General features: G+C 54.4%; 1 pseudogene across 1 annotated transcript; it reads left to right on the forward strand.

The window, feature by feature from the left end:
• Positions 1 to 23,169, forward strand: LOC103643371 (replication protein A pseudogene; annotated as a pseudogene). Its single transcript, NR_163188.1, has 9 exons — positions 1 to 81; positions 14,729 to 14,809; positions 20,066 to 20,202; positions 20,305 to 21,009; positions 21,078 to 21,159; positions 21,253 to 21,376; positions 21,454 to 21,670; positions 21,867 to 22,425; positions 23,039 to 23,169. The product of NR_163188.1 is annotated as a replication protein A pseudogene (transcript).
• The last annotated feature ends 1,647 nt before the right edge of the window (positions 23,170 to 24,816 follow it).

Consider the following 24,816-nt stretch of genomic DNA (forward strand, 5'->3'; position numbering starts at 1 on the left):
GTGCTGTGGGTGCTTGCTGCCTCGGTGAATTGTGGCGCAGCGTGGACGAGACCACTCACTAGTTTGCCTTTCCGATCAGCGGTTAGTCTGTGCACCTATGCACGCCATTCTCCTTTTAGCTACACTATATTTTCTTATGTCCAGCCAATAGGAAAAAGTTCCACGCTCAAGAAGCATGTAGCTAGCGATCTCCTAGAGCAAAATCGACTCTCTTCTCAACATTTGGGTATGCCTTGGTCATGATAGCAACACTGTCAGCCAAAGAAGCAAAGTACTTAGAGGGGAACTCAGCAAAGAAATTAGACATTCATAAGCTATTCAAGCTGTTCCAGCTTGTGTAAGGATATTGTCGGGGACCATAATTAGGGGTACCCTCAAGACGCCTAATTCTCAGCTGGTAACCCCCATCAGCATAAAGCTGCAAAGGCCTGATGGGCACGATTAAGTCAGGGATCAGTCCACACGAGTGACTCGATCGCGCTTTACCCGAGCCTAGCCTCGGCCGAAGGCAGCCGACCTCGAGAGACTTCCGTCTCGCCCGAGGCCCCCTTTTTATGGCGGACACATCACCGGCTCGCCCAAGGCCTTGGCTTCGCTCAGAAGCAACCTTGACTAAATCACCACACCGACTGACCAAATTGCAGGGGCATTTAACGCAAAGGTGGCCTGACACCTCTATCCTGACACGCGCCCCCGGCAGAGCCGAGGTGACCGCCGTCACTCCACCGCTCCACTGGCCAGTCTGACAGAAGGACAGCGCCGCCTGCGCCACTCCGACTGCAGTGCCACTCGACAGAGTGAGTCTGACAGGCAATTAGGCCTTGCCAAAGGCGCCACGGCGAACTCCGCTCCGCCCGACCCCAGGGCTCGGACTCGGGCTAAGACCCGGAAGACGGCGAACTCCGCTCCGCCCGACCCCAGGGCTCGGACTCGGGCTAAGACCCGGAAGACGGCGAACTCCGCTCCGCCCGACCCCAGGGCTCGGACTCGGGCTAAGACCCGGAAGACGGCGAACTCCGCTCCGCCCGACCCCAGGGCTCGGACTCGGGCTAAGACCCGGAAGACGGCGAACTCCGCTCCGCCCGACCCCAGGGCTCGGACTCGGGCTAAGACCCGGAAGACGGCGAACTCCGCTCCGCCCGACCCCAGGGCTCGGACTCGGGCTAAGACCCGGAAGACGACGAAACTCCGCCTCGCCCGACCCCAGGGCTCGGACTCCGCCCTGGCCTCGGCCGGACAACTTCCGCCTCGCCCGACCCCCTGGCTCGGGCTCGGCCACGGCAACTGAAGGCAAGACTCAACCTCGGCTTCGGAGGGAACCCCACGTCGCCCTGCCTAGAGCACAGACCGCCACGTCAACAGGAAACGTCATCATCATCCTACCCCGAATCGACTCGGGTCACGGAGAACAAGACCGGCGTCTCGTCCGGCCAGCTCCGCCAGAGGGGCAATGATGGCGCTCCACGAGCTCTATGACGACGGCGGCCCCCAGCTCTCTTACGGCAGCAGGACAACGTCAGCAGGGACTCGACCGCTCCAACAGCTGTCCCTCCATCAGGCTCCGTCGCACCTCCGATAGCCACGACATCACGCCAGCAGGATGCCCAGATCTCTCCGGCTGCCACATCGGCATGTACCTAGGGCACTAGCTCTCCCTCCGCTAGACACGTAGCACTCTGCTACATCCCCATTGTACACCTGGATCCTCTCCTTACAACTATAAAAGGAAGGACCAGGGCCTTCTCAGAGAAGGTTGGCCGCGCGGGACCGAGGACGGGACAGGCGCTCTCTTGGGGCCGCTCGCTTCCCTCACCCGCGTGGACGCTTGTAACCCCCCTACTGCAAGCGCACCTGACCTGGGCGCGGGACGAACACGAAGGCCGCGGGACTTCCACCTCTCTCACGCTCGGCTCCGGCCGCCTCGCCTCTCCCCCCTCCGCGCTCGCCCACGCGCTCGACCCATCTGGGCTGGGGCACGCAGCACACTCACTCGTCGGCTTAGGGACCCCCCTGTCTCGAAACGCCGACAGTTGGCGCGCCAGATAGGGGCCTGCTGCGTGCTGACGAATAGCTCCCCGTCAAGCTCCAGATGGGCAGTCTCCAGCAACCTCTCCGGCCCGGGACGGTGCTTCGTTTCGGGGCTCTCGAGTTCATGTCCTTCGACGGCAGCTACGACATGATACTTCTTCCACCGCCGTGCGACCACGACAATGGCGGCCGACAACCCGCCCGCCGGCGGCGGAATCGACGACGTCTACCCCGCGTGGTGGAAAAGCAACATTCGGGCTCGCTCCGTTCTCTCCCCCGCCAACCGAGGAGGAGGCGGGGCCGTCAAGGCCAGACGGGAGGCCGCGCTTCGCCGGCCGTCGAGCGAATCGACGCCCCCGACGCCCCGACGGAAGGCACGCCGGACATCGACCTCGCGTTCAAGACGGAGGCAAGCGCCGTCCCCCCGCGGCACGACGACCCCGAGCAAGAAGACGACGCCGGCGCGCTCGCGGAAAGCCTGCAGGACGTCGCCCTCGAACCAGAGATGACGGCGCAACCAGTCCCCGATGTGACTACGTCGCTCCTCGTCGACCAAAAGGTAACGACTAACTCCCATCTTGCGTCATTTCGACTCGGCCTCAACCCGCCAAACGACCTCGATTTGGCGGGCGCTCTCATTGAGGCGAGTGCAACCCCACTGAGGTTCTGTATGCGGTCGCCTTGGGACCGACTGACGGACGTCTCGACCTACGGGCCCTCTGGGTCCGAGGAAGATGACGACCCCAGCATCGGTTGGGATTTCTCCGGACTTGGCAACCCCAGTGCCGTGCGGGACTTCATGGCCGCATGTGATTACTGTCTGTCCGACTGTTCCGATGCAAGCCGCAGCCTTGGCGACGAGAGCTGCGGCCCAAGCCGCGAATGTTTCCACATCGAGCTAGGGAATCCCACCGAAGGCAACCATCTTGGCATGCCGGAGGATGGTGATCTCCCTAGGCCGGTGCCTCGCGCCGACATCCCACGGGAGCTAGCTGTGGTCCCCGCTCCGGCGGGGGGTTACGACCCACAACTCGAGCAAGTCCGCGAGGCGCAGGCCAGGCTCAACGAGGGAACGGGAGCGCTTGAGCCGATCCGTCGGGACGTCGGACAGGCATGGGTGGGCCAACCCCTGGCCGGAGAAATACGTCATCTGCCCCAAGGTCTCCAGCACCGCGTCGCCAACGACGTCAGGATCAGGCCGCCGCCCGCATCCAGCGGGGTCGGTCAGAACCTGGCAACCGCAGCAATGCTCATCCGCGCGATGCCGGAGCCGTCAACCACCGAGGGTCGGCGGATCCAGGGAGAACTCAAGAATCTCCTGGAAGGCGCCGCGGCCCGGCGGGCCGAGAGCACTGCATCCCGAAGGCAAGGATATCCCTCGGAACCTCATGCCGCGACTTCCCGATTCATGCGGGAAGCCTCGGTCTACACCGGGCGCACGCGCAACACCGCGCCTGCGGCCCCGGGCCACCTCGGCAACGAGCACCATCGACGCGACCGTCGGGCTCACCTCGACGAAAGGGTGCGCCGAGGCTATCACCCCAGGCGTGGGGGACGTTACGACAGCGGGGAGGATCGGAGTCCTTCGCCCGAACCACCCGGTCCGCAGGCTTTCAGTCGGGCCATCCGACGGGCGCCATTCCCGACCCGGTTCCGACCCCCGACTACTATCGTAAATTACTCGGGGGAAACGAGACCGGAGCTGTGGCTCGCGGACTACCGCCTTGCCTGCCAACTGGGTGGAACGGACGACGACAACCTCATCATCCGCAACCTCCCCCTGTTCCTCTCCGACACTGCTCGTGCCTGGTTGGAGCACCTGCCTCCGGGGCAGATTTCCAACTGGGACGACTTGGTCCAAGCCTTCGCTGGCAATTTCCAGGGCACATACGTGCGCCCCGGGAATTCCTGGGACCTTCGAAGCTGCCGGCAACAGCCGGGGGAGTCGCTCCGGGACTACATCCGGCGATTCTCGAAGCAGCGCACCGAGCTGCCCAACATCACCGACTCGGATGTCATCGGCGCGTTCCTCGCCGGCACCACTTGCCGCGACCTGGTGAGCAAGCTGGGTCGCAAAACCCCCACCAGGGCGAGCGAGCTGATGGACATCGCCACCAAGTTCGCCTCCGGCCAGGAGGCGGTCGAGGCTATCTTCCGAAAGGACAAGCAGCCCCAGGGCCGCCCGTCGGAAGAAGCTCCCGAGACGTCTGCTCCGCGCGGCGCCAAGAAGAAAGGCAAGAAGAAGTCGCAATCGAAACGCGACGCCGCAGACGCGGACCTTGTCGCCGCCGCCGAGTATAAGAACCCTCGGAAGCCCCCCGGAGGTGCAAACCTCTTCGACAAGATGCTCAAGGAGCCGTGCCCCTACCATCAGGGGCCCGTCAAGCACACCCTCGAGGAGTGTGTTATGCTTCGGCGTCATTTCCACAGGGCCGGGCCACCCGCCGAGGGTGGCAGGGCCCACGACGACGACAAGAACGAAGAACACCAAGCAGGAGAATTCCCCGAGGTCCGCGACTGCTTCATGATCTACGGAGGGCATGCGGCGAATGCCTCGGCTCGGCACCGCAAGCAAGAGCGCCGGGAGGTCTGCTCGTTGAAGGTGGCGGCGCCAGTCTACCTAGACTGGTCCGACAAGCCCATCACTTTCGACCGAGCCGACCACCCCGACCATGTGCCGAGCCCGGGGAAATACCCGCTCATCGTCGACCCCGTTGTCGGCGATGTCAGGCTCACCAAGGTCCTGATGGACGGGGGCAGCTGCCTCAACATCATCTACGCCGAGACCCTCAAGCTCCTGCGCGTCGATCCGTCCACCGTCCGAGCAGGCGCTGCGCCCTTCCACGGGATCATCCCTGGGAAGCGTGTCCAGCCCCTCGGGCGACTCGACCTCCCAGTCTGCTTCGGGACACCCTCCAACTTCCGAAGGGAGACCCTGACGTTCGAAGTGGTCGGGTTCCGAGGAACCTACCACGCCGTGTTAGGGAGGCCATGCTACGCGAAGTTCATGGCCGTCCTCAACTACACCTACCTGAAGCTCAAGATGCCGGGCCCCAACGGGGTCATCACCGTCGGCCCCACGTACAAACACGCGTTCGAATGCGACGTGGAGTGCGTGGAGTACGCCGAGGCCCTCGCCGAGTCCGAGGCCCTCATCGCCGACCTGGAGAACCTCTCCAAGGAGGTCCCAGACGTGAAGCGCCATGCCGGCAACTTCGAGCCAGCGGAGACGGTCAAGGCCGTCCCCCTCGACCCCAGCGGCGACACCACCAAGCAGATCCGGATCGGTTCCGGGCTCGACCCCAAATAGGAAGCAGTGCTCGTCGACTTTCTCCGCGCAAACGCCGACGTCTTTGCGTGGAGTCCCTCGGACATGCCCGGCATACCGAGGGATGTCGCCGAGCACTCGCTGGATATTCGGGCCGGAGCCCGACCCGTCAGACAGCCTCTGCGCCGATTCGACGAGGAGAAGCGCAGAGCGATTGGCGAAGAGATCCACAAGCTAATGGCGGCAGGGTTCATCAAAGAGGTATTCCATCCCGAATGGCTTGCCAACCCTGTGCTTGTGAGGAAGAAAGGGGGGAAATGGCGGATGTGTGTAGACTACACTGGTCTCAGCAAAGCATGTCCGAAGGTTCCCTACCCTCTGCCTCGCATCGACCAAATCGTGGATTCCACTGCTGGGTGCGAAACCCTGTCCTTCCTCGATGCCTACTCGGGGTATCACCAGATCCGGATGAAAGAGTCCGACCAGCTCGCGACTTCTTTCATCACGCCGTTCGGCATGTACTGCTACGTCACCATGCCGTTCGGCCTGAGGAATGCAGGCGCGACGTACCAGCGGTGCATGAACCATGTGTTCGGCGAACACATCGGTCGCACAGTCGAGGCCTACGTCGATGACATCGTAGTCAAGACACGGAAGGCTCCCAACCTCCTCTCCGACCTTGAAGTGACATTCCGGTGTCTCAAGGCGAAAGGAGTCAAGCTTAATCCTGAGAAGTGTGTCTTCGGGGTGCCCCGAGGCATGCTCCTAGGGTTCATCGTCTCTGAGCGAGGCATCGAGGCCAACCCGGAGAAGATCGCGGCCATCACCAGCATGGGGCCCATCAAGGACTTAAAAGGGGTACAGAGGGTCATGGGATGCCTCGCGGCCCTGAGCCGCTTCATCTCACGCCTCGGCGAAAGAGGTCTGCCCCTGTACCGCCTTTTAAGGAAAGCCGAGTGTTTCGTTTGGACCCCTGAGGCCGAGGAAGCCCTCGGCAACCTAAAGGCGCTCCTTACAAAGGCGCCAGTCTTGGTGCCGCCGGCGGACGGAGAAACCCTCTTGGTCTACGTCACCGCGACCACTCAGGTGGTCAGCGCCGCGATTGTGGTCGAAAGGCAGGAGGAAGGGCATACATTGCCCGTTCAGAGGCCGGTTTACTTCATCAGCGAAGTGCTGTCCGAGACTAAGATCCGCTACCCACAAGTTCAAAAGCTGCTGTATGCTGTGGTCCTGACGAGGCGGAAGCTACGACACTACTTCGAGTCCCATCCGGTGACTGTGGTGTCATCCTTCCCCCTGGGGGAGATCATCCAGTGCCGAGAGGCCTCGGGCAGGATCGCAAAGTGGGCAGTGGAGATCATGGGCGAAACGGTCTCGTTCGCCCCTCGGAAGGCCATCAAGTCCCAAGTGTTGGCGGATTTCGTGGCTGAATGGGTCGATACCCAACTACCAACGACTCCGATCCAACCGGAGCTCTGGACCATGTTTTTCGACGGGTCGCTGATGAAGACGGGGGCCGGTGCGGGCCTGCTCTTCATCTCGCCCCTCGGAAAGCACTTGCGCTACGTGCTGCGCCTCCACTTCCCGGCGTCCAACAATGTGGCCGAGTACGAAGCTCTGGTCAACGGATTGCGGATCGCCATCGAGCTAGGGGTCAGACGCCTCGATGCACGCGGTGACTCGCAGCTCGTCATCGACCAAGTCATGAAGAACTCCCACTGCCGCGACCCGAAGATGGAAGCCTACTGCGACGAGGTTCGGCGCCTGGAAGACAAGTTCTTCGGGCTCGAGCTCAACCACATCGCTCGGTGCTACAACGAAACCGCAGACGAGCTGGCGAAGATAGCCTCGGGGCGAACGACAGTCCCCCCGGACGTCTTCTCCCGGGATCTGCATCAACCCTCCGTCAAGCTCGACGACGCGCCCGAGCCCGAGGTATCCTCGGCTCAGCCCGAGGTACCCTCGGCTCAGCCCGAGGTACCCTCGGCTCAGCCCGAGGTACCCTCGGTTCAGCCCGAGGCACCCTCGGCCCAGCCCGAGGTACTCTCGGCCCCCGAGGGCGGGGCATTGAACGTCGAGGAAGGGCAGAGCGGGGCCACGCCAGACCAGGATTGGCAGGCCCCGTACCTGCAATATCTCCGTCGAGGAGAGCTACCCCTCGACCAAGTCGAGGCTCGGCGGGTAGCGCGACGCGCCAAGTCATTCGTCTTGCTGGGCGACGAAGAGGAGCTCTACCATCACAGCCCCTCGGGCATCCTCCAGCGATGCATCTCCATCGCCGAAGGTCGGGAACTGCTGCAAGAAGTACACTCGGGGGCTTGCGGCCACCACGCAGCACCCCGAGCCCTTGTTGGAAATGCTTTCCAGCAAGGCTTCTACTGGCCAACGGCGGTGGCTGACGCCACTAGAATTGTCCGCACCTGCGAAGGGTGCCAATTCTATGCGAAGCGGACACACCTGCCCGCTCAGGCTCTGCAGACAATACCCATCACCTGGCCCTTCGCTGTATGGGGCCTGGACCTCGTCGGTCCCTTGCAAAAGGCGCCCGGGGGCTACACGCACCTGCTGGTCGCCATCGACAAATTCTCCAAGTGGATCGAGGTCCGACCTCTGAACAGCATCAGGTCCGAGCAGGCGGTGGCATTCTTCACCAACATCATCCATCGCTTCGGGGTCCCGAACTCCATCATCACCGACAATGGCACCCAGTTCACCGGCAAAAAATTCTTGGATTTTTGCGAGGATCACCATATCCGGGTGGACTGGGCCGCCGTGGCTCATCCCATGTCGAATGGGCAAGTAGAGCGTGCCAACGGCATGATTCTACAAGGGCTCAAGCCTCGGATCTACAACGACCTCAACCAGTTCGGCAGGCGATGGATGAAGGAACTCCCCTCGGTGGTCTGGAGCCTAAGGACGACGCCGAGTCGTGCCACGGGCTTCACGCCGTTTTTCCTGGTCTATGGGGCTGAAGCTATCCTGCCCACTGACCTGGAATACGGCTCCCCAAGGGCGAGGGCCTACACCGAGCAAAGCAACCAAGCCAGCCGAGAGGAATCGCTGGACCAGTTGGAGGAAGCTCGGGACAGGGCCTTACTACACTCGGCGCGGTACCAACAGTCCCTGCGACGTTACCACGCCCGAGGGGTCCGGTCCCGAGAACTCCAGGTGGGCGACCTGGTGCTTCGGCTGCGACAAGACGCCCGAGGGAGGCACAAGCTCACGCCCCCCTGGGAAGGGCCGTTCGTCATCGCCAAAGTTCTGAAGCCCGGAACATACAAGCTGGCCAACAATCAAGGCGAGATCTACGGCAACGCTTGGAACATCAAACAGCTACGTCGCTTCTACCCTTAAGATGTTTTCAAGTTGTTCATATACCTCGCACCTACGCAAAGTTTAGTTGTCAAGGAAGGGTCGGCCTAGCCTCGGCAAGGCCCGACCCTCCCTCGGGGGCTAAAAGGGGGGAGACCCCCTCTGCGTCGAATTTTTTCCTCGAAAAAGGACCTCTTTTTAGCAGGATTTCTTCCGTGCTTCTGGACTACTTTGGAAAGCGGATCCTGGAAACGACGAGGTACACGTAAGCAGCCAAGGCTGACCGAGCCGAGGGACTCCTACGCCTCCGGGATACGGATACCTCACTCGTCCCCTTCTGCGATAAGTAACTTGCGCTCAGATAAAGCGACTCCGTGGACCGAACGAGTCATCACGTTCGGAAGCTCTCCTGCCGAAGCAGTCCTTCAAGCTTTCTCGACTAAATCGGGGACAGGGCCTCATGGACGGGTGAAAGTACGCGTAAGCGGCAAGGCCGACCGAGCCGAGGGATTCCCACGCCTCTGGGATACGGATACCTCACTCGTCCCTTCCGCGAAAAGCAACTCTCGCTCACACAAACATCCCTATTACCGACAGAAGTCCAGATGCTCGAAACAGGAGGAAAAAAGGACGCAGCTTCGCAAGCGCGGCGAGGGCGTGTTCTTCTGGCCTCGGCGGCCGCAGAAAGCGCACGCTACAAGATGATCTGATCCTGCAGGCTCGGGTCTTCACGCCGAAGGGAGCCGTAGCACCCTCGGCATCGGCGACGTCTACAGCAAAGCCCGACCCAGCCTCGGGCGGCGCCGAGGTCCAGGGGCTCCTCCAGGAATCCGGCCCGAGCAGGCGGCTCAACCGGTTACCCCTGGGGCCTCGGGCAACCGCCTTCCAAGGGCGCTAGCCCGATCCGAGGCCTCGACTGACCGACTTGGGCGTCGGCACCGCTGACGGGCGACACGGCTAGGCTCCGGCCAACCAGGTTCCCCATTCTCGAGCCAACTCCGCCTCTGTTCATACTGATATCGCTGCCCCCGGCCTCGATCCACCAAAGGGCGGCCGAGGGGTCCCTTCAACTAAGCTAGAGGAGCCCCAGACAACAAGGCCGAACGGGCCGAGGGATTCCTACGCCTCCGGGATACGGATACCTCACCAGTCACCTTGACACGGGGCAACTCATGCTTGGTAAAGCGGTTCAGATAATAAAACAGGCGAGACTTAGTGCTCGGAAATGGGGAAAAAACACGGCTCCGTGCCGAAATTACATACACGTTCAAGCCTCGACAGCCACAATGAACGAACTCACTGGCATTCGAAGTGCCATTGCAAACGAGACTCCGGTTCCGTCCCCGAGGATACAAGCGACCTCGGGCCTGCGGGGCAACGGCCTCTGCAGTGGCAGCCATGGCCCCAGGTGAACGCAGTCACCGGAAGGCTTTTGTTCACGGTCCCACTCAAGGGATGCGAACAAGCCATCAAAGCCAAAGAGCGGGCTGCCCCCAAGCGCTCCGGTAGATCTTCGCTGCCGTCCTCGCCCCGAATGCGAGGGGGAAGACGGAATGTTGCATCCTAGCTGGACAGCAATAGTTCGCCTTCCCCGGCATGACTGGAGGACGACTCCGTCGCAGCGCGGGAGGACGATTGCCACCACCAGAAGCTGGAAGAGGAGGTGGTTCGCCGACCCGCACGTGAGGTAGAGCCCCGGCTCGCCTCGGCCCCCGCCCCAGCGAGGATGACGAACGCACCCGACGCTGAGGGCGGGACCACAGCCTGGTCTGTCTCTCCCCATCCAGGAGCTGGAGGTCACTGTCTTGGGTGGCCACCGGCGGAAGGGAGCAGCCAGGCTGCGCGATGAAAATCCTTGAAGCCGAACGATGGCTGAGAGGTACCAACTCCCATGGAGTTGCGTTCCTCCAACGAGGAGGCGGAAAGGCGGCGGATATCCCCCATCCGGGGGCTTGGAAGACGGGAAGACCCGGCGCTTAAGGTAGGAAGAAGACATGGTCGCCTTACGAAAGGAGCCTCCCTCCTTTTAAAGGCAACTCCCCCTACGTGCGCCCCCAGGCGCCGCGGACCGAGTCTTCTCCAACACGCTCCAAGGCCCTCCCCTGCGACTCGGGGGCTGGGTCCCGCATGTCATACAAGCCGGCTCAGGGCAGAAGAAGCCAAACCGCCGCGCATGGTGCGCACGACCGTCCAGCGGTTACAGGCGACCCCCCATTTTCGCCCAGACCAACGGGCAGAAGGGGCGAGCAGCCATGCAGGCGGCATGCAACCGCGCCAGATGGACGCGCTTCTCCAACTTCTGACACGCCAGCCTGGGGCCCAGGCCCACGCGTCGAGCAAATGGCACGCCAGCTGCTGCATGCAAGCAACCGCACCGCCACTTGTGCCACCATCGCGCCTCTTCGGTTACGAAGCCTATGCCACGACTCGAGGCGACCCAACAGCGCCAGACTGGCGCGTCGGTCAAAGCGACCGAAAGTGGGCCGGCAGTAATAGCGGTGGCAGGCGGGCGGGCGCAGCGGTCACGTCGTCAGCCAGGCTCACGTCCCATCCTGAGACAGCAAGAGAGCCTCCTCTCACGGCGTGAAGACGGTGCACCCGTGACCCGTTCCTCGAACGGATCACCCGCGCGCAACGGCCGCCCCGCCAACCACTCGCCCCGTCGCATTAACTCCGCGGCGGGACACGCGGCGCTTCTGGCAGGAGGAGCGCGCGGCGCTTCACCTTCGCCTTAATAACCGCGTCAGAAAAGGTACGCCACGTCGTCTGATTTCGTATCCTTTTCCGTTTTCCTCTTTCTCTATCTCTTGCAACAGGGACCGGGGAAGGGGGATACCCCGAGAGGGATCCTTCTCCGCGAAGGAACCGGGCTCCGCGCCCCCCATTACTGATCAGGGGTTCGAAGGCTGGCCCCCCGAGGGTTCAACAGCCGCCTCAGATCGCGTGGGCCCGACACCCACTACTGGTCAGGGGTTCGAAGGCCAGCCCCCCGAAGGGCTCCATGGCCGCCTCAGGCTACTCGGGCTCCGCGCCCATTACTGATCAGGGGTTCGAAGGCTGGCCCCCGAAGGGTTCACAGTCGCCTCAGACACCGAGCGAGGGATGACCAGGGGTACGTTCGATACATAACCGAGGCTCGGGCTGCGCTCCCGAGGTACCCTAGGACATATCCGAGACCAGTGGGAACGATCTTGTAACGGAATCCCATCGGAGGGAGGCATCGAGCCCTCGGACCCCGTCGCCAGGGGACCGGGTCCGGCAAGTCACCCGCAGGTACTTTTGGGCGTGCCTCTGGGCCCCTAGCCGACCCCCAACGAACGGGGCACGGACGTCCACTCGGATTACCCGCTTGCAGCTCACCGGAGACACCATGTTCGGTGCCCATCGAGGGTAACATGGCGCACTCCCCCCCTCCTCCTTGCGGAAAGGCGACGTAGGGGCGTATGTAAAAAGCCGAGTCTGTCCCTGATCGTCCTCTCGCCCTGTGCAGAGGCTCGGGGGCTGCTCTCGCAAAAACCGGCTCCGGCCAAATCGTTGACAGCGTCAACATACCAGCCCGAGAGCTTGGGCCCCGACCGTGCACCCGGGCTACGGCCAGTTCGCATAAGGGAACGACCAGACCAGCCGAAGCGTTAAGCGAAGTATTAAGACCTCGAAGGAGTGTAACCACTCCTCCGAGGCCTCGGGGGCTACACCCGGCGGGTGCGCTCGCGCGCACCCACCGGAACGAAATGCAACCGAGAAAGGCTGGTCCCCTTGCAAAAAAGTGCGACAAAAGCCTCCAAGCGAGTGCTAACACTCCCTTCGAGGCTCGGGGGCTACTGTCGGGGACCATAATTAGGGGTACCCTCAAGACGCCTAATTCTCAGCTGGTAACCCCCATCAGCATAAAGCTGCAAAGGCCTGATGGGCACGATTAAGTCAGGGATCAGTCCACACGAGTGACTCGATCGCGCTTTACCCGAGCCTAGCCTCGGCCGAAGGCAGCCGACCTCGAGAGACTTCCGTCTCGCCCGAGGCCCCCTTTTTATGGCGGACACATCACCGGCTCGCCCAAGGCCTTGGCTTCGCTCAGAAGCAACCTTGACTAAATCACCACACCGACTGACCAAATTGCAGGGGCATTTAACGCAAAGGTGGCCTGACACCTCTATCCTGACACGCGCCCCCGGCAGAGCCGAGGTGACCGCCGTCACTCCACCGCTCCACTGGCCAGTCTGACAGAAGGACAGTGCCGCCTGCGCCACTCCGACTGCAGTGCCACTCGACAGAGTGAGTCTGACAGGCAATTAGGCCTTGCCAAAGGCGCCACGGCGAACTCCGCTCCGCCCGACCCCAGGGCTCGGACTCGGGCTAAGACCCGGAAGACGGCGAACTCCGCTCCGCCCGACCCCAGGGCTCGGACTCGGGCTAAGACCCGGAAGACGGCGAACTCCGCTCCGCCCGACCCCAGGGCTCGGACTCGGGCTAAGACCCGGAAGACGGCGAACTCCGCTCCGCCCGACCCCAGGGCTCGGACTCGGGCTAAGACCCGGAAGACGGCGAACTCCGCTCCGCCCGACCCCAGGGCTCGGACTCGGGCTAAGACCCGGAAGACGGCGAACTCCGCTCCGCCCGACCCCAGGGCTCGGACTCGGGCTAAGACCCGGAAGACGACGAAACTCCGCCTCGCTCGACCCCAGGGCTCGGACTCCGCCCTGGCCTCGGCCGGACGACTTCCGCCTCGCCCGACCCCCTGGCTCGGGCTCGGCCACGGCAACTGAAGGCAAGACTCAACCTCGGCTTCGGAGGGAACCCCACGTCGCCCTGCCTAGAGCACAGACCGCCACGTCAACAGGAAACGTCATCATCATCCTACCCCGAATCGACTCGGGTCACGGAGAACAAGACCGGCGTCTCGTCCGGCCAGCTCCGCCAGAGGGGCAATGATGGCGCTCCACGAGCTCTATGACGACGGCGGCCCCCAGCTCTCTTACGGCAGCAGGACAACGTCAGCAGGGACTCGACCGCTCCAACAGCTGTCCCTCCATCAGGCTCCGTCGCACCTCCGATAGCCACGACATCACGCCAGCAGGATGCCCAGATCTCTCCGGCTGCCACATCGGCATGTACCTAGGGCACTAGCTCTCCCTCCGCTAGACACGTAGCACTCTGCTACATCCCCATTGTACACCTGGATCCTCTCCTTACAACTATAAAAGGAAGGACCAGGGCCTTCTCAGAGAAGGTTGGCCGCGCGGGACCGAGGACGGGACAGGCGCTCTCTTGGGGCCGCTCGCTTCCCTCACCCGCGTGGACGCTTGTAACCCCCCTACTGCAAGCGCACCTGACCTGGGCGCGGGACGAACACGAAGGCCGCGGGACTTCCACCTCTCTCACGCTCGGCTCCGGTCGCCTCGCCTCTCCCCCCTCCGCGCTCGCCCACGCGCTCGACCCATCTGGGCTGGGGCACGCAGCACACTCACTCGTCGGCTTAGGGACCCCCCTGTCTCGAAACACCGACAGATATGATAGATAATTAACAGGATTGCCCCCTATATGTACCTACGTTCATCGCGCTGCTGCTTGCACTTGAACCCTAGAAACTTAAAATTAGGTACCAGCTGGATAGGAATTGGTTTGCTCTGGACACGCTAGCTGTTTGGACTTTAAAATTTTGAAACTTTTTATTCGGAGATGATGTAACATGACATTCGTATTATCAGAGTAATGCTTCAGTCCATTAGGTGTTTAGATTGTGACATTTAGCCACACTTTTCTGAGGCTAAATGATAGACCAGTTTCTATAGCAGATTTATGTCTTACTTTCACAAAATTATTTTAGATTAGGTGAACTCGGTTATCCAGTCGTTGATCACATTTCTGTGGCTTCCTACTTGGGCGTTTCAGCATTTCCAATTTTTTGATGCTTATGTGCAGTTAGATGCTGGGTGGTACCCTCTGATCTAGGTTTCCTGCCTGCTGCCCAGCCTGTTTAGAGCTTACCAATTTTTACTAGGATCTAGATTCTTTGGAATTGATATTTGACATATCAGTCTCTAAAAGAGGCACTAGCCTCTACCTATGTACAGAGATATATCCTTACTGGTTGGCTAATTCTTATGGGCTGTTTTTTTCCAGTGATCTAGGTACTTGCTGTTTGGGGGGAATTTTGTCGCAGCTTGGAGGAGACCGCTCGCCATTTTGCGTTTTCGATCGTCGGTGAGTTTGTGTGCCTATACGCCTGATCTGTTTTATAATGTGTTGTTTGTTACGAGCCGATTTATTCACTAGTGTTATGTGACGTTCTTCCATACTATGCGATATATAGAGCTATGCCTGATTCTCCATGTGTGCGTGTTGCGAGATGCCACGAAGCGAAGCGCCCGAGGCACAATGCAATTGCACAGGGTTAGTCCTCACAAGTTCGCTGCTTTGTTTATGCATGCGATGGCCGGTACCCATCCTAATTTGCGATACTTCTCTTGCGGGCCAAAAAATACGCAGCCTCTTTAGATTGCCCAATCTTTGAGACAACTGATGCCATCGCATTTTTCATGGTGAAGACGAAGTAGACCCATCTAACCTTTCGGGGACCTCTAACCAGCCAATACCTGCGCTACAGGAAACACGTGCGTACACCCATGTTTTTTCAGCCATTACTTCAACAAAAAACAATATGGTGTTAGTGATGCTTATGTCGGCACAGGTAGTAGATCTGTAATGTCATTCCCTTCAACGCTTGCCGCATCCAATAGGCGATGCCGGCGCAGTAGAGTACATCACATGGTACCTGACGAGCCATTGTCAACCACGCTTCCTTTGGACAGGTCATACGTAGATGCTCTAAAAGGTGTGTATTATGCCCAACATTCCTGGTAACATTCTTCCTGCTTTGCTTTGGTGCTACCCTTTCTCTTCTTCCTGTGTAGTGCCTACCCTGAGAGGTCATACTATGGTGGACCTGAACATGTATACCCATACAGCCATGCTGTTTTCTGGTTCCAAGAGCGTGTTAAAAATGATTCCTGCTACACCCAGAGGAAAATTGTGTACAACCTTTGCTGCAGAGGAGGGAAAGTGAACCTAAAACCGTTTGAGCGTCCGCCGCCTTTGCTTGCTAATCTTTTGAGATTTGATGGAGGTACTCGCTCAAGGCGTTTATTGAGGCTTATCCGGTCCTACAATTCATTGTTTGCATTCACCTCTTTCAGTGCAGCTATCGATAGAACGATAAATAACGGCACTGCACCCTACGTTTATGGGGTGGTGCACCATAAGATTGGCACCCTACTTCCACAGCGTGGGACACAACCATAATTTGCCCAGTTGTACACATATGACACGGAACATGAGACCTAGAATAGGCTAGGGATGTTTGAGACCGATGATGGCGCTGGTGGCCAGCCAGACCCTGAAATAGCGTCGGCGCTGCTCGATATGCTGAATGAAAACAACTCGCTTGTCAAAGCGTTCTGATACGCGAGAGAGCGCCTTGAGCGTGAGGGTGATCAAAAGATAACACTCAGATTGCTAGGCTGCAACACACGCCATGATGTACAATACAACCTACCCTCAAATGGCGAGATCGCTGTCATTATAGTTGGCGACTACACGGCTGGGGAATACACATACGATGTTCTTGTGCATGATAGAGAGTGTGGCCTAAAACGTGTTTCATGCTTGCATCCAGCATACATGCCTTTGCAATACCCGTTGTTGTTTCCTTACGGTGAACATGGCTTCCATCTTGGTATTAGGTACTTTGGTGCTGGCGATGTTGGTTCATCAAAGCGAAAATATGTTACGATGCTTGAGTTTGTAAGGAGACACCTGCACTACAGGTTGGACGAGCTGAACCCATATACCTGTTACGGTAGATTAAGTGATCAAATAGATGTCGATGCGTATTCAACTATCGAGGACAACAGGCTACAGTTCATAGCAAGCCATCAAAGCGATCTACGGTCAGAAACTTTGCAGGGCATAGTTGACGCCATTGTTAAGGGCTTCGTTAATGCTGATTCGATTGGTGGTCGGGTAGTTGTTCCTGCCAGCTTCACTGGTGGTAGAAGGTACCATGTCATGAATTACCAGGACACGATGGCTATATGTAGGGTATACAGACCACCAGATCTTTTTGTGACTTTTACTTGTAATACCAAGTGGAGGGAAATAGCATATGCCTTACGCTTTGAACCTGGCCAACAACCATGCGACCGTTCTGACTTGGTCATGCGTGTGTTCCATATGAAAGTAAACGAATTCATAGCAGATATTAGAGAGGGAAAGACATTTGGTTCGATACTTGCGGTCCTATACACTGTTGAATTCCAAAAGCGTGGCTTGCCGCATATACACTGTCTTGTGTGGCTAGCCGATGGGAACAAAGAGTTTCGTGCTTCTATTGTTGACAGATTCATTTGTGCTGAGATTCCTGATATCACCGCTGACCCTTTAGGGTTTGCTTTGGTCGACGAATTCATGATGCATGGTCCCTGTGGTGCTGACAACAGAAGATGCCCATGTATGAAAAATGACAAGTGCAGCAAAAATTTCCCAAAGCCCTTCCAATATGAGACCATCTTAGACGGCTTTGGCTTTACTATCTATAAGCGCAGGCTTGATGGCAGACATGTTCTCAAGAATGGTGTGAGACTTGATAATAGAAACGTTGTTCCATATAATATGCACCTCCTGAAAAAGTATAATGCGCACATTAACGTTGAATGGTGCAACAAGTCAAACATGATTAAATATCTATTCAAGTATGTTACGAAGGGAATCGATAGAGCAAAGGTGTACTTTGAAATCACCGCAAACACGTCTAACGCGTCGCCTGGTGCGCAGGTAGCACCGCCGAATGAAATCCAGGAATACATCGATGCTAGGTATTTGTCTACATGTGAAGCATTGTGGCGCGCATTTTAATATGACATTCACTTTAGAGTGCCTTCTGTTGAGCGGCTTGTTGTACATCTTCCTGGGTTAAACCACATGTGCTACGAACCTGGCGCGGACCTACATGCATTGCTTGCTAGCTCTACGACCAAAAACACAATGCTAACTGAATGGTTTGAGACTAATTTGAGGCATGAACAAGCTAGATGCTTAACGTATTGCGACTTCCCAAAGAAATGGACATGGGATGCCTCAGCCCGATGTTGGAAATCGAGGTCTCGCTGCACAAAAATTGGCCGCATGTACTATGTACATCCTACTGCTGGCGAACTATACTACTTACGCAAGTTGTTGATGATAGTTATGGGTTCGACAAGCTATGTTGATATCAGGACGTACAACGGTCAAGTGTATGACACATTTCGTGATGCGTGCGAGGCGCGTGGGTTGCTTGAGAGCGATAATGAGTGGAAGCTGTTGTTTGACGAGGCGATCATATCTGCGTCGTCGTACCAGCTTAGACAACTTTTTGTGACCGTAGTTATGTTTTGCCCTGTTGGTAACGTGCGTGCATTATTTGATACATACTGGCTATCTTTTACAGATGACATTGGTCGACAACTTAGAGATACATTGGGAAATCCTAACTACAACATACCGCAGGAACAACTCATGTCCCTCCTGATACGCAAACTCTCAGATGCCTTTGCTAATAGCGGCGGGAACATAAATGACTATGGTCTGCCAAAGATAGATGTCCAATGCGCTTTTGTGGATGAGAATAGATTAATTAATGATGAAATTGACCCTGAGCCATTAATGTTGTCGATGCTCGCTGATTCCTTGGTTACACAGTTGAATGCGGACCAACGAACCGTTTATGATACCATAGTTGGCCGTGTTTACAGTAGCTCACCGGATTTTTCTTTGTCTGTGGCCATGGTGGCACAGGCAAAACCTCCTATGGAACACCATAATCGCAAGGTTATGTTTCGAACAAAAAATAGTGCTTGCAGTGGCCTCCTCTGGTGTCGCATCCCTACTTTTGCCCAAAGGGCACACTGCACATTCAGGATTTAAAATACCATTTGATGTAAACGATGCTAGCACATGCAATGTCAATAGGGGTACCATGCTTGCTGAACTTATACAGGTGTCCTCCCTCATTATATGGGACGAGGCGCCAATGACCCATCGTTGGTGCTTTGAGGCTTTAGATAAGACAATGTGTGATATTCTTTCAGAACATACTCCTTCAAATGCGCTCCTCCCATTTGGTGGCAAGCCTGTAGTTCTTGGTGGCGATTTCCGACAAACACTACCTGTTGTTAGAAAAGGATCTCGCTCTTCCATAGTTAACGCCTCTATTACAAACTCTAATCTCTGGCGCCACGTTGTCCTCCTTAAGCTGCGCACCAACATGCGCCTTTTTGATCCCTCTTTACAAGTAGATGCGCGAAACGAGCTCGACATGTTTGCCAAATGGGTACTATCTGTTGGTGATGGTACCTTGCCTGCTGAAAGAAGAGCGAGCGAGCGTGAGGCTACGTGGATTACAATCCCTAAAGATTTGTTGCTCCGGGTTGAGGGTGATAAGGTAGCTGCGCTTGTATCAAAAGTATACCCAGATTTTCTGTTGAATTATCGAGATCCCACGTACCTTTCCTCGCGTGCCATTGTTTGCCGAAATAATGCCACAGTCGATGACGTTAACAACTACGTTCTCTCGCTTGTCCCTGGAGACACCATCCAATACCTGAGTTGTGACGTTATAGCAAAATCATCGAAACACATACCAGACTTCGACATCCTCTACCCTACCGAATTCTTAAACTCAATTGATGCGAACAATTTCCCTACCCACAAACTCGAGCTAAAAAAGGGTGCCATTGTGATGTTGTTGCGCAACCTAAATCAAAGTAAAGGTCTCTGTAATGGCACACGACTTCTTGTCACTCAACTCGGTCAACGCATCTTGCACTGCTTAGCGCTTACAGGATCAAATGTTGGGGAAGAAGTCTTAATACCAAGGATTGCCCTCAACACTACAGATGTGAAGTGGCCCTTCACACTTCAGCGACGCCAATTTCCAGTACGCTTGTGTTATGCAATGACGATAAATAAAAGTCAAGGGCAAACATTATCAAGAGTTGGCATTTACCTCAAAAGACCTATCTTTACATATGGCCAGCTTTATGTGGCTGTCTCCTGTTCAATGTCTAGAAATGGACTTATAATCCTGATTGAAAATGAAGATGGCTCGTGCGGCTCACAGACTCAGAATGTTCTTTACAAGGAAGTCCTTGCCGCCGCTGATGCGGCTGCCACTTAGCCCTTTTTCTACTTGGTTGTTGTAGCGCCCCGTGTGGCGTTTGTAAATAAATAATGTCATCAAGTACCTACGCGTTTGTTTCTTATACTTTTGTTGCTACGTTTGCAGCTGCTGATGTGTGCTATGTATAGGTTGGTACGAGAACCGTGTTTTTTTGGTCATGCTTTGCACATGTTGTTTCATGCATGGGTTCCGATGTCCTTGCTCTTATGTTTTTTCTTCCTGTTTTACCTTGTATATGGGAGACGTGTTGATCCCGGAGCTCCAGCGTGGGAACACTTCTGTGAACATATGCGCTCGTGTTTCTCGTTTATGGGATTTCTGTGATCCTCAGGATGAAGCAAAGTTGCTCCATTATGATATGGTGCTGCTTGACGAAGAGGTACAACATCTGCACGGTTATCTATTTGGTAAAGGGAAGCTGGCATTGGTATGAGATTAATTGTTATTATGTTGTTGTTTCCTCCATCGCTGCTTTGTGCAGGGAAACAGTATCCATGCTGCAATATTCCCACCAATCATACAAAAGTTCAAGCCTCTGATAAAAGAAGGAGTCGTCTACAACATCACATACTTCCGGGTCAGAGCCTCGAACAATTTGTACAAGCCTGTTTTCATTGAGAACATGATTACCTTTACAAACTGGACAAAATTGGAGGAGGTTGTTGAGGTTCCACCAGCATTTCCTGTGCTTACCTACTCACTCACACCGATAGACCAGCTCCATTTGTGTGTCGACCACAGGGAGTACTACACAGGTAGACTTTCTTACTTGTATACTACAAAATTTAAGAGACTATAATTTTGTTGTATTCATTAATTGGATCCAATACATATGCCATTGGAATTGTCACTTCCATCTCGGTCGTGGCGCCGCACCGATCCAGAGGGCAACATACAACCAGCTCTAAGAGGACTATTTCCCTGTGCAATGTTAGGTTCGTTATACATAACTGTTACTGTTTTTTAGCCACGTAGGGATTTGTTTCCTCTGCCTTCATCTACATATGCTTCATTATATGACTCTTCCTACATACTTAAACTAAAAACAACAACAACAACAGTTCGGTAAATGTTGTTCTCTGGGGTGGGTAAGCTAGCTTATTCCCTGGAGAACAGATCTACAACGATGGTCAGTCCTCTCCACAGATCCTGATGTTTGTTGGCACGCTTGTCAAGAAATACGCGGGTATACTAACTTTGAACTTTTGCATTTAGTGCTTTTTTATAGTTGGGACCTAATGCCCTTTGTTTTAGATGGACTGTGCTTGTCTGGAGGCTCACCCTGTAAGTGGTACATTAATCCTGATGTTCCTGAAGCAAGTGCCCTCATGGCTAGGTAATATTCTGCTATGTCTGGTGCACGTATCAGACTAATGTTTGTCTTTGCTCTGTTCTAACCTGAGCTTGACTCATTGTATGTAAAAACCAGTGCGAGAAAAGCGCATAGTCCCATTAAGTGGAACGAGGTTCTATCTTCGAATCAGCCTATGCCTCATGTTCCTGAGGAACAAAAAATCGCTTATATCAGAGATCTGCACCCATTTGAGAATAAGGTATGTTCCATGTTTCATTCACTTAGTCATTGTTGCCTTACCAACTGCCATGGTCTTCTGTTATTGTTTTCCTGCAGTCATGCCATAGTTGGTTGGAACTGGGAATATAGTATGAGTGTATAGTTACATGTTCGTGCAAGATAGGGAATTCTTGGTGACAGTCACTGTAAAAAAGATTGGAGATAGGTGGTGGTATAGTGCATGCAAAAAATGCACCTACACAACTGTGGCTCATGGGGATTCCTACAAGTGCAGCGATCAAGTTTGTGCTACCATTGGCACGCCCAACCAAAGGTTAGGCGGCATCTCTTCACTTCAATTGCCTCATTCTACCTTTGCCTCCCAACAGCTCTCACTGTTTTGACTCCCACTCACATCTAATATGCAGCGGCTACTTTTCTATGCATCACCCTGAGTGACCATTTCCATTTCCTATACGCACAGCCTACCCATTTTCATTGTGCTGACTCAGTATCGCCATGTGTTTTAGGTACAAACTGCTTCTCACTGCAGGGGATGAGACGGGTGACACAGACTTCATCCTCTTTGGTCGGATGGCGCAACACATCATTAAGAAGTCGTGTGATATGCTCATTGCCAACAATCCGACCAGCTTTATTCCTGATCCAATCACAGATCTGCTCGAGAAGACGTATATATGGAATGTGAGTTTCTCTGACCACACAATCAATACTGGAAATATTTGTTTCCAGGTCAACACAGTCGTGGCAGAGATAGGTACTGCAAAGAACTCCATCCAAGCATCTTCATCGGGGCCAAAACAGTCACAACCTGTGCTATTGCAAGGCGCACCCAGAGGCATTGAAGACACTCCTAGCAAAGCCCTAACTTGGTCATGCCTTCGACCCCGCTCACACCACAAAGTTCTGCAACCAGTGTGCATCCCATAGACTTTCAGATTTATGTAGCAAACAGTACGCGCTGTGACTGACCCCTTATATGCAGACTATTGGTATTGGCAACGACACTGTGGTTCCAGGTGCTACTCCCGCTATAACAAAGGAACTGGCAACCACGTCTAGGAAGAGGTAAGTTCCGCTTCGTCGCACTCCAACACAGCTTTATTACAGGCCTTCATGGTTCGTACAAACAAAAAAATGTAACTGATAGTGATTAGTGTCCATATACTCAATTTTAAAGAAAAATGCAAATAGGAAACATTTTGTTGCATCACCGACACAGTCCTCAAGATCATGCCTCTCATGGGGTATAGGTATCTGTTAGCTTCAGTTAGGTTTAGTCTCCATCAGATTTACATAGTGTTCACTGTCGACACAGTTTTCATAGTTTTGACAGTTTATCGGATTTACACACGCTCGATACGCTCAATATAGATTGGCCCAGAGCAGACCTAACAAGGTATGCTGGTTTGATCTTATGCTACATACTTCGTCTAGATCTGTACATTTTATGTGCCACACAATCGTAGTTCCACAACTTAGACTTTACATGATGAATCAACTGTGTCTGCACATTTTGTTACATGTAATAAGTGTTAGACATTTCTACTGACGTTGTTGTACACTTCTATTCTCAATTCATCTTGCCTTGTCGGTGTTCTATTGCTACGATTTTTTTGTATTGATGGCTTACTCCAAAAAAAATTAAGTGTTCTGAATGTTTCTCACAACTGTGTTTCAGGTTACTACTAGATCATGGTTCGCCATCGATGCTATGCGCAGGCCACGCTCGATTTCTATGCTTGTTGACGTGAACGTGCTTCGCTCCCTTCATGTTTAAGCCTAAGCAGCTTGATGTGCTTTTGTGTACAATGATCATTTGCTTGTTGCATCGTACATGTATAGTCTATGGAGCTGCAAACTGTTAGAGTTATGTATTGTTGTACTGATCACCGTTTAACAACTGCATGTACGCTGTCTTTTAGAGACAGTTGTGGAACCTGCGTCCACGCCATATGTATTATATTGTCGTATTGTATCCTACAATATGTTTGTGTTCCTACAACGTGTTTGTGTTCCTAAACTGTGTTTATATATGATGTATTACATACTGTGTCTTTGATCGCCGTAACATACTGTGTTTGTGTTGAATTCTAGCAGTATTTTACTACGGCTGCTTTTTTTGGGTATGTGTGGTTTATGTAACTATCAAGATCTCAAATTGACGCTTCTCTTCCATGATTTAAATTGATTCTGGTGATGTCATTTTTACATCCATTGAGAAATTTTGATATTTCCATGCTAATACTTGTACAGACATCTCATCCTGATGACTGCCACTAAATCACTTTGTTATTGTGTCATGGCACATATTTCAGTACTCCGTTGAGGCTGGGGCTATTGGAATAAGGCATGTGCACAAGGAAGATAGGGCGCCCATAAGGGCGCCACCTGTTCTAGTTTTTTTAAACGTACACGTACCACACCATATTTAAGTGGGCTATAGGCATATATATGCTTGTGGTGTACTATGTATAGATGACAACCGCTTCTTCCCCTCATAAAGATTGGGAACAGCTTGATTGCCATAGCCGCCGCGGAGGCAATGACAATGGTGGAGGAATCCTGCTCACTGTCCTGGTGACAATTAATCAGTTAGATCATCAACCAATTCAGACAGCTCAACATATTCCGAAAACAATTGCATCATCAGCAACTCATGTTCATGTTCCTATAATATTTTAGGGCACGCTCAACCAATTATAAGTTTTTGTGAACGATTCCCTTCAAGAAGTGCATTGCAGCAACCTTATTAATTAATCCATATATACAAAAGATTCAACATGGTACACCTTAATTATGAACTAACCCCTAGGTCATACCTTGCATGTAATATGAAAAACTCCAATAGCTTGCTTGACAGCAAGGGGATCGAAGGGACTAAAATCCCTTACTATTCAAGATCGAATAGTAAGGAATTTTAGCACCCTCGATCGTCTCCTTGAATAGAAAAGAATTTTAGCCCCCTCAGTCCCTTTACCTCATAAATAAACCATATATAAGTGATTGCTTGTTATGGATCTTTGGACTGATTTAACCTTGAAATATAAAACCCTAGTAATGTATATACACGTATACTTAAGGAGCATGTGTATACCTAACCACATATATGTTATACATCCATGTGTATGGCCAAGTAAAAATATGCATGCCTAAATGCCTTGCTGTATAAAAGTCCACCCATCTGGTTGGGTACTTCTTTCGGTTGTAATCCGCTATCCCGAATTTTTTGCAATTTAACTCATTTTTAGAAAAAAAATCTCGTTTAGACCCTTACACAACTTAATGTCATTTTTGTACCCTTTGCTCGACGCCATAAGCCATGGCGCCGAGATAACACGGCTCGACGCCATATCTTACGACGCCGAGGTACACGATGTGTTGGACTCTTTCTGTTGAGCTGACGTCTATGTGGTTGAGCTCGGCACCATGATTCATGACGCCGAGCTGCATGCCACG

Source organism: Zea mays, chromosome 1 (assembly GCF_902167145.1).
Source record: "Zea mays cultivar B73 chromosome 1, Zm-B73-REFERENCE-NAM-5.0, whole genome shotgun sequence".
Classification (NCBI taxonomy): domain Eukaryota; kingdom Viridiplantae; phylum Streptophyta; class Magnoliopsida; order Poales; family Poaceae; genus Zea; species Zea mays.